The following is an 11,149-nucleotide window of genomic DNA, read 5'->3' as shown; positions in this document are numbered from 1 at the left end:
TACGACTCACCCACGCAAGCATTTTCAGTCAAAAAATTTGAAAACTCACTCCGCTCACATCCGCTACGTAGGGTTTGGGGTTTGAAAAACATGACTTTTAAAAGCGAGTGGTTTTATCAGAAAACTAATCTATTGCTGTAATTTTACAAACTTAAAAGTGCTTAGTAATTTCCACTTAAATTAAATTAATAATATAATAAAAAGATATTATATAATCTTCACCTTCTCAATCTCATACCAAGTTTCTTCAACATCCTTGTCTTCCTCCTATTCGATCTCGCTTCGCCACTCTCTGCCCTCCACTCTCAGTCTCGTGCTTGGAGATCTGAAGCTCTCCATCAATTGTCTTCCTCCTATTCGATCTCGCTTCGCCACTCTCCGCCCTCCACTCTCAGTCTCGTGCTTGGAGATCTGAAGCTCTCCATCAATGGCGTCTCCACGGATCCTCCCTTTTCTTCTCTTATTCAGAAGCTCGCCGCCTTCAAAGACCAGCCCCAATTCTTCCGATCTCATCCTCCTTCCCTCTCGACTCCTTCGCCTCCAATCCCATTTTCTCCACCTTCCTGTCGCCGGACTTCGACTATGCCAGTTTCTCCTCCAAGGCCCACAGCTCTGGATCCACGATTGGTCGCGCAAGTCCCTCCACAAAGCCCATCATCGACTACATTATTAACGTCCTCGCTAACAACGATTTTGACTTAGGCGTCGACGGCGATGGCGCTTTTGAGGCCGTCAGTGACCTCCTTGTTGATTTTGGCTACGTTGAAGACTACGAAGAAGACCGATTGGTATATCCCTAACCATCTTGGATTTTGATTCTTGATTTTCAGGATTCTTGTTTTTGATTTCATATTGAAACTTTTTTTTGCTTTGCTTTGTTTCTTTAAATTTTGTATTAGGGCTTTAGAAATTCTAGAATCAGAGGTTTTTTGTAACAGAAATCCAATAATTGGAGGTTTAGTTTTGTTTTGGTTGTTTGGAAATGTAGGTTTGCAGCAAAATCTCAGAGAAGTTTGGAAAGCATGGGCTGGTGAAGCCTAAGGAAGCCGTGCGGAGCCTAGCGACACCGCTGCGGATGTTTGATAGGATGGACGATGGTGTACCTGTAAAGAAAAAGGTTGAGTTGTTGGAACTGATGTGATTAAAGTGTTATTAAAGTGTTAATTGACTACTTTTCATTCACTTTACAATCATCCTTTGTGTTAATCATCTAAAGGAACTGATGTGATTGCTGAAAAACAACCAATCGGGTTTGCTCTTGTTTCCTTGGCCTCACTTTGATTTCAGCCATCTGATTTTTTATCATCTGTTTCATGATTCTATTTTGTGATTTTCTAGTTCTTTGCTTCCAGTCTCTTTGAGTCTCTTTCCTATCATCTAATTAGCTCACCTTAAAATCTCAAATCTAGTCTAGTTCATGTGCATTTTATTTATTTCCATATGTAGCTGTGACCTAAGATAGATGGGCACAAGGATGTATTTGTCTAAACATATTATTATTGCAAACAGTAATACGTGAACTTCATGTATATGGAAGCACCATTTTTAGGACATTCTACTACACATCTTCTTTTGTTTTTTTCTTCAGAGTAGTTCTATTTTGTATTAGTAATCCATGCAATTGCTGTCAACTTTCCAGGGTCTTAGTTTCAGTCCAGAAATGTAGAAAAAGCCTACTAAATCTTTTTCTGGAGGATGGCGTATGCGAATAGCTCTAGCACGTGCTTTATTTGTCGAGCCTGACTTGCTACTTCTTGATGAGCCTACGGTAACTTTGATTGTGTTATATTGTAAACTCTTCTATTGGTTGACTGAATGAAAATCCTTGCTTTATTATAGAAGCATCTTGATCTTCATGCTGCGTTATGGCTGGAGTCCTACCTAGTGAAATGGCTAAAGATGTTCATTGTTGTTTCTCATGCTAGGGAGTTACTAAATATGGAATGTACCACATATCTTCTTCAAAATAGGCACAACAAACTCATAATACATTGGGAACATAATTTTAGAAGATTCTTCAGAAGTTTCTGTAATGGCCTTACTAATGTCTTTTCAGGTAGTTACAGATATACTCCATTTACATAATCAAAAACTGATTGCTTATAAGGAAGACTATGATACCTTTGAAAGAACACGTGAGGAGCAGCTCCGAAATCAGCAGAAGGCCTTCGAGACAAGTGAAAAGGCTGAAGCCCACATGCAGGTGTGATCTCCAGTTCCATCTTCAAGCAGTTAAATAGAGCTGCTTGTTTTTGTTGCCATTTATGTTATGCATGTATTAGAAATGAGTATCATTTGGTTTATCAAGGTAAGTTTTAATCCCTTGGCTCTGTTCCAATTTTTTCTCCTATAAATATTAGAAAATAATGAAGAGCATGCAAAGGAGCCCTATAGCTAGAGTAAGCTTTGTTTTGCTATATGTTGTTTAAATATTTTTTATGATTTAACTTATTGTCTCTTCAGGTTGGCATGCCCGTATTTAGTCAGCATCATGTTGATGGGCTAGATTTATCTTCAAATCCTCTTCTTTATATGATGTGTTGCTTCCCGTTGTTTATTGTTCATAATCAATTTGTTTGGAGTTAACAATGTTTCAAAATTTAAAAAAAAATTCAAAAAAAAAATTGATAAACAAAATGAAAGTCATTTGTAGAGTTTTTTATTTATTTATTTATTTTTTTTATTTACATACAATTCATTTGTAGAGTTAGTCATTAGTTACAGAAATTTAATGGGCAAATGATATATCTAATAAGTAAAAGCCTTTTCATTTTTTTCTATAAATTACTCTCTTGATTGGTTTATTCATTTATTTTTGGAAATCTTTTTGCAGCTGATGATCATTAGCAAAAATGGGAAGTATTCAGGGGTGAAAGTATAACTAAAAGGTTTGTGATTTTAAGATCGAAGATAGCTACCTTGAGAGGTCATGCACCATTTTCCTTGGAGAAAACTATAATTGCCCAAGTATGAACTCTTCAATTTTCAATTCCCATTTTCAGTTTCTTTTCTTCTTCTTATTAATTTTAATTAATTAATCATTAATAGTTAATTAATTATTTAATTCAGATGAGCAACAGGAACTCGATCAGAGACAAATGTGGCTGTGGGTATGTGTTTAGTGTGACTATTTACTCAAACATGAACCAAGCTTTTATTGTTGCTCTCATCTCATTGTTGTTTTTGAAGATATCAACAAAGAAAAGAAAGTTTAGCATTTTAATGTTTCACTATCTACTCAAACAGGGACCAGACATTTATTGTTGCTTCTCCGATCATCTCCTGTGGCATGTCGTGGCTTTCTCCTTTGTTTTTTGGCAAACAGCAAAACACCCTGCTATCACTGACACTGCCCACCATTTCCTCTGATTCACAATCCTTGGAATTCTAACTTTTTTATTTTTAGTTGATTTTTTTATTTTTTAAGGTTTCTCATGATTCCAAAGTTTTGGTTTTTCTCATCTTGTTGTGTTGAACCCACTAAAATTTATTTGTTACTTGTTAGCATAATGGTTCGTGTGAAAATTTTCAGTTGTATTAGGATCATTGACAATGCGGGCAGTGAGCTTTTTGTTTTTGGATATGAATTATGTTTTTTTTTCTATTGAACCTTTGTTGGGATGTTTGATGTGAAATGTGATTCATGATTTTTTTCTCTGGGTGTAATCTAACTGATGATTTTTACAAGAAATGGTCGCAGATGAAAATTCCCCATTGATCAAGAAGTTCGAAGGTGTTTATGTTGTAAGTAACTGTTATTTATTATATTGTTTAAAAAAATTCCCCATTGATCAAGAAGAAATGGTCGCAGTTGTATTAGCTTTCCCAATTCAAACAATTTTATGTTCTTTTCCTAATCCTACCCATGAGATCATTTTGACCATTATTATATGTGTGAATGAGTTTACTTCTAGGAATAAGTTAATCTACTGTAGAGAGGCAATGCTTCCAAAGAAAGTTATGTACTTTCTCACTTGAATCTGTTGTCACATGGGCATATCATAATTATTAATAATAATAATTTGGCATAAACTGGGATTTGCCTAATCTGTTATCATAAGTTTAATACTGAAGTGTGTAGGATATTTTAAAGGAGGAGCCAATTCACATCAGCATAAGCATATACAATATGTGATTTTTTTTTTAATGGTTTCTCTCTATATGGATGTTACTATTGCTTCTTGTTCATGTGTGCACAGATATTTTAAGGATACCATTTAAGTATTTCCTCATACAACTATGCCCCTTTGTCCTTCCATCTTGTTTGAAATTATTGTGTGCAGAATTCATTATGGGAAGCACTGGAAGGGAGGCAAAATATGGTGCCCACTTCCTTAATATATCTGATGATTTTGAGTAATAGAACAACTACTGAAGCAGAAAACATTCACTAGATTTAGTTTTTGCTAAGCAGTAGGTTTCTTTTCTATTTTGGTTGGATACATAAAATGCTAAGATCTTGTGCTATTTGCTTGTTGCACACCATTTGTCTTTGATTATGCCCTTTTAAGTTTCTCCTCTTTCATATAATCATATAGTTCTTAATTACAATAGAAACTATTTTCATTATGATCCTTGTTCTATTAACATTTGGTTGTTTCAGGCTACATTTTTTTTTTTTTAGCATTCTTATAAGTCTGACAAAGTTTTCTATTAAATAGGGCTGAGTTTAACTTTCCTAGAGATTTAATTGAATCAAAACCCATTGAATCAGCCCAAGGAAAAACCAGCAAGGACTAGTAAAGAGGCTTCATATGCAGATAGAGAAAAGAAATGATAGCACCAGTTTTCATGGGAATATCTAAGCTCCCAATCAAAGTTTGCATATAAGAATCTGTGCATGTGTATACTAAGGTGTGTTTTAATTTAATTCTGTAATTTGTTAATTCAGGGAGATACTGTACTATAGGATCATGTCTTTGTAAATTCAATAGAAAGTTTTTACTTGGACAAGTAGAGAGTTTTACATACTCTAATGTTGCTTAATCCTCTATTATCATGAAAATTCTTACACGTACTGTTTATCGTCATGGCCTTAGGCACTCGGCAAGCTTCACCGTGACAACATGATCCAGAACCACAAAAGTGCTGAAGCTTAACACATCAGGTTCTAGTCTAAAAAGGTAAACACCCCTTATTTTAATTTTGGCTTTATTACAATCACAAGATTCTTATTTTAGTTAAAAACTATTTGCTTCTTGTAGGGAGTACCAGAACAAAAACTACGAGCACACCTAGGTTCTTTTGGTGTCTCAGGCTATCTTGCACTTCAACCAATGTATACTTTGTCAGGTTACTTAGTTGGCATTTATTTTGATAGACAAGAATTAGGGAATTGACTAATGACCATATCAAGCAAAGCTGCAAATTTGCCACTGAGCAAGCTCTTAAGTATAATAAATATATATAGTCATAATTTTTGGTTTGATGTTTGTTTTTCTAATGGATCCTATTATGTTGTGATATCCCAACCTCAATTATGATTGGAAAAAGATACTATATTTATATGTACAATTTAAACTTAAACAAGTAAGATACCTTTTTAAGGTTAACTGTGACGCCCAGTATAGTATGTGTCAAACCGGACAAGTCTTTGTGTGAGCTAGGTTGGGTCATTTCATATGATATTAGAGTTTGATATCTTTTAGCAGATTGGGACAGTTTTAATCATTGAATGAACTACATAGTCCCAAATCAAACAAAAGAAAGAGAGATAAAAATAAAATATATAATAGTTTGATCCTACTAGTAGATTGAGATAGTTTGGTGAACCCTATTCTGTGATGGAAGGTGTAAATTGATTTAAGGATGACCCAAAAGGGATGCACTTTTTATAGAGCAAAACCATGAGGTCCTCCAGTGCGGGATAGGGTAAAGAAACAATTCCTCGCATGGGTTGGGTTGAGTTATCTTATAATTTCAGTTTCTCTGTTCCTTGTTTTATCTTCTCTGTAGTAAGGTAAGCTAGGTTAGAAAACCACTGCCACTGATAATGGCAATGCCATTTAACTCTGTACTACATGGATGCTTCTCATTGTGTTGTTGATACTTTGTCTCTGTGTTATTCAATAGTATTAATTATTTGTTCTCGAAGATTGCTCGTTTCTTTTGTTGGTTGTAGTTGTCTTTGTTATCATCCCAAAAGTTTACAGCTAATTCATACAAATGGGAAGAACCTAATTTAAATTTGTGCTGTGTTTCAGGACTTGAACGCAGCTGAGACACTTATCCAAGGCCTAGTCATTTTTCAAGGAGGGTTCTGATGGTATATTCTTATCTCACTAAAACTCTTCATTTGAAGACCCAAAACTCAATTCCTTGCATAAAATCACACAATTTCCTGACCTATTTGCTCAATGTATTGCAGTTGAGCCATGATGATCACTTGATATTGCCATGTTTATGTTTCAAGATGGACAACAAGACTATACAAACTTGTCATTCTACTTCAATGTAAAATGAATTGGATTTTGTTCTATTAGATGTTTTGACTATTATATTTTATATTGGATTGTTATTTTGAAAACTTATAGATCGGAATGTTTATTTTGCAATGTATTATAAAAGTTGTTGTTGATGATTGTAAGTTTGGTTTTAAAACAGGTTTGTAAAAATTGTTTCAAAATTATGACAAATAATAAAAAACTGTATTGCAGTTTTTTTGTTATGAATAATTAATTTGCGACAGAATTTGCGACAATAAAAATGTGGCGCAAAATATTTCAAAAAGTTGCAACATAATTTGCGACAATATAAATGTATTGCAAGATTTGTTGCAAAAATTGTCACATAGTTGCAACACAAGCTGCGACAAAAAGTTTTGCGACAATCAAAATGTATAAAGGAAATTTTGTTGCAAAGAAATCTCACATTTGTATCATAATTTATGGACACACAAAAACGTGTCGCAAACAATGTCGCAGCATCAACGCAAAATTAAATCGCAAATATTGTCTCGTAAGATCTACGAATCATGACGAAATTTTCAGACGTTTATTTTTATAGTCGCAAATTATAGACATTTTTTAAAAAGATCGCAAAAATTTGCATACATCCGAAACGCGACACATCTCTACGCGTCACAAATTTTTGTTAGAATCTGCGATTTTGCAACACATTTTGAATTTATTGTGTCGCAAAAATATGTCGGAAATTGCGTTTTTTGTTGTAGTGACATATTAGAACTTTTACTTAATCATATAAGCTTAATTCTAACAAAAACAATTAGAAAATAAAAAAAATTATCATTGAATTTAAAAAATTGGAGAAAAGGCAAAGGCATAAAGAAAAAGGGCAGAAAATGTTAGTTAGATTGAACTTGAATAAAGAAATTGCATGGGCGTTTATTGAAAAGTAAATAAATATAATAAATTGGGAGGCTTTGCCAATGTTATGTTGCAAACCCACTTTTTTCATTAAGGTAATAAAACAAACAAAGTAAACAAAAAATCATTAGATAAGACCAAACATTAAAGTTAATTAAATATCTAATCAATCAAGTAAAAAAATCTAACCAATATCTTATCATTGCAATTATCATTTTATCACATTTCATCACCGTGTCGCGTTGTTAATCATATTTTTGTATACATGGCACATTATTAATCCTATTGTATTAATACTAATTGTTAAATCACTTCATAAATCAGTTCAATTTCATTCAATCCTACCGTATCACAATTCGCTTAATATGAATACTATCTTATGCTGCTTTGCGATATTGATTGACATGTAGCTTATTGTTAAGAATAATTTTAAAATTTTATTGTTAAATGTGTAAGAATTCATTATAGTCATTCAATCATCACTTCAATGTCTTTCTCAGCTTTTCATCCATCACTTCATAAGAGAATCAAATTAATTTATTCCTGACTCATAATTGATTTAGCTATCCTATTGTCCATAGGCATTTTTTAATAGTTCCACAACATTTTCTAACATGTTAGTATCACGGTATATATCATAAGTTTCTATATTATACTAAAAAGTAAGCTATTTAGGTTATGATTTTGGTTCTTTTGTAATTTTTTTTCCTCAATTCGCAATAATGTAAGTCGGGATGAGGCAAGATGGATTTTAGGGGTTGATGCTGAAGTTGATTAAGGTTTAAAATATTTTTAATGTGTGGAGAAATCATGAAGAACCATTGGTTTTACTTGAGTCTTGAGCTGATGGCAATCTTGCATTGGGTTAAGCAAAACATTAGGTTCAACAATGAGGACTACCATGCCATTACAAGTAGGAACACCCGCATTAGTTGTTTTGAAGGATTGAGCACTTGTAGGTGTTAGGATTATGCTCTTGAATGGCAATGGGGATACTTGTATTTGGGCATTTCATTTGTATTATACATTCTTATTCTTATTAAATAGCCATTTATTTTGATGTTCATATAAATCTTGTGATGGCATTATAATTAGTTTTGAATATCATAGTCCATGTGTATTAAGTTAAACCTTCTACTCTTTGTGGGATAAAGAGAAGAGCACTAGAAGGGTTTGGTACTTATACACTGAAATAATTCGCAAATCAGAAAATCTTTAATTGGGCGTTAAAGGTTCATAAGGATTTGTATGACATATACTTTGATAAAGAGCGCTAGTTGAACACTATGAAATAGTGGGAGCATATGTCATAAATACATCATTGGGAATTGGTGTATTCGAATATGACTCGCAACAATCCAATCACATGGGTTTTACTCTTTAACAGTCAATGGTTGGGATTGTTGGCTATGATCATATGAGTGGACCTTAGACCTGAGGTATCATGATCACAATGTACTTGTGACCTCTTGTCTGTTACTAGAGTTGTTAGGCTCAGTTTACCTTTTGGTAGGGCCAACCTACAATAACAGCTGAAACAGTTATTGAGAAAAGCAAGCAAGGTGAAAACAAGAAAATTCCGCAAAAGGGTTCATCAAAGCCATATGAATACAAACCTCCAATTCCCTATCAGGCCAAATTGAAGCAAGATAAGGAGGATGCTCAATTCAGAAAATTTATCAACATCTTCAAGCAACTCCACATAAACATCCCGATAGTGGAAGCGTTAACTCAAATGCCCAAGTACGCCAAGTTTTTAAAAGAATCGCTTACAAACAAAAGGAAATTGGAAGAAGAGGGCACAGTTGCACTCACGGGAAATTGTTCTGTTATTTTGGAGAAGAAACTCCCACAAAAATTGAAAGATCCGGGAAGCTTCATAATTTCATGTGTACTTGAGGGTGGAGTTCAAGAAAATGCATGACAAGTTCCCCTTGCTTATATCCCGCAAGTGCACGGGCTTGTCGAAGTAATAATCCCGGGTGAGTGGGGTCGAATCCACAGGGAGTAGGGAGTGAAAATACTTAATTTGATTCTTAGCTATGTGGAATATCAATAGTGATAAGTGTGAAGTTGATTCAATTCTCAACAATAAAAACAACAAGTGAAAGAGCAAAAGTAAGAAGAGGGTAAGGCAATCGATAAAGAATGGGGTACTCGGATAATGCTTCACCTAGGATGATCGCTTCAAGTGCAAGAACTCTCTATTATGCTTCCTAATCAATGCAATGGTGAGTCGTGGAAATCCTTACATACATAGTCCCAAATCTAAGGTCAACTATGCCTAACTCTATACATGTCCCGGAGGAGAAATCGAACAATCTCAACACTTCGCACTCGCATAGAGTTGCAATGAGCTCTAGAGATTCCAAGTGATAAATCTCTTCCTAAATATAGACCTAGCCCTTTGGTCCAAGTGGAAGGTCCCTAGCCACAATTAAGCCCTAGATACTAAGATCCTCTCAACGCTTCACTCCATTGCATGCACAACTAGGCCCCAGCGGAGGTTCATCCCTTAGACCACTCACTCTATTATGGCCGCAAAGAACTCAAGGAACGGAGGTAGAATCTATCACGCCGGAGGGGAAAGGGGATGCTCCTGTACCTCTCGACTCACCCTCTTAACCCTCTCCAACCTAGCTTTGTCTAACACTCGTGATGTGTCACTCACTCACAAGGTTACCAACAAGAACTCTCAACCCTAGTGTCACTCTAGGGGAAATGTTCATACAATCAAGCATTCAAGGTTGGAACTCACAATAAACATCAAGTTATTGAAAGCATAATAAAGAAGTTCAATGAAACAAATACATCCTAGGGTTCACAATCATCCAAGTACCCACTAGGAGTTTAGCTCTCCATGGAGCTTAATACAATCAAAGAAATCGAATGTAAAAGCAATGAATCTATAAAGAAACCCTCTCGATGGTTGTGTCGATGGTCTTGTGGAGAGTCCTCTACTCGTCGTCCAAAGATTCCTTCGTCCGTGATAGGATACGCCCGATCGAAGCTCCCCTACCAACCTTCTTCCTAATGGAATCACAATGTCGGAGCCGTAGAACTTCTCCAAAACCTTGGCCAATACCCCTCAAAACCCCTAGCCAAGTCCTCTCACAAGTTGGGGAAAAGATGGAGAAAAAAATACCAAAAATCGAGCTGAATCGGCTTTAAATAGGGTCGAATCGGGCAACCCACTCAGCGTGGACGATACACGCCCGGCGGAATTTTCCATACGGGCGTGGATAATTTCCACACGCCCGCTTGATTCTCTCGCTTCTCCGATTTCTCACCGGATGTGAACAAAGTGTTGCTACAAAGAATTGCTACAGATGCTCGCTACGCCTTCGACTCGATTAACTTCCCAATTCCATACTTTCATCGTGGTAACGCAAACGGGCACACGCTCACGCCGTGAATCACTTGCTTCTTCAATGATGTACATGTTGGCGGGCTCTTGTTTTTTTATATGCATAAGTCGGAATGCTCGAGCGTGACTCGCTTTTGTGCCCTCCAAATAGATGTGCTCACTCGAATGCGAGGAGGTTGGCACACACTCTAGCATCTCACACCCCGACCTATGTCTTCGCTTGAACCTTAACAAGATCTCCTCCAAAAATAGGTGCATTATGATCCACATTGGCCCATTTCCTTCATACTCGGCCTCACAACCCTACCCGCGTAAAAGTAGGATAAAAAAACACATATTAATGTAGAAAATCGAGGGAAAGTAATGCTCAGCATAAGGAATGAACGCTTCGCATTCATATCGCACAAGCACTTATCAATGCACTAGCAGACTCAGGGGCAAGCATTAATGCTATGCT

General features: G+C 35.6%; 1 long non-coding RNA gene across 1 annotated transcript; it reads left to right on the top strand.

Annotated features, from left to right (window-relative positions):
* The first annotated feature begins 3,072 nt into the window (after window positions 1-3,072).
* On the top strand, window positions 3,073-6,526 carry LOC120255748. The gene is made up of 6 exons (XR_005535094.1): window positions 3,073-3,744; window positions 4,662-4,854; window positions 5,040-5,123; window positions 5,205-5,292; window positions 6,204-6,265; window positions 6,368-6,526. It is a non-coding gene; the product is annotated as an uncharacterized LOC120255748 (long non-coding RNA).
* The last annotated feature ends 4,623 nt before the right edge of the window (window positions 6,527-11,149 follow it).

Source organism: Dioscorea cayenensis, unplaced genomic scaffold, assembly GCF_009730915.1.
Source record: "Dioscorea cayenensis subsp. rotundata cultivar TDr96_F1 unplaced genomic scaffold, TDr96_F1_v2_PseudoChromosome.rev07_lg8_w22 25.fasta BLBR01001182.1, whole genome shotgun sequence".
Taxonomy (NCBI): domain Eukaryota; kingdom Viridiplantae; phylum Streptophyta; class Magnoliopsida; order Dioscoreales; family Dioscoreaceae; genus Dioscorea; species Dioscorea cayenensis.
The sequence above is the reverse complement of the archived record's forward strand: the minus strand, read 5'-3'. Positions and strand labels throughout refer to the sequence as shown.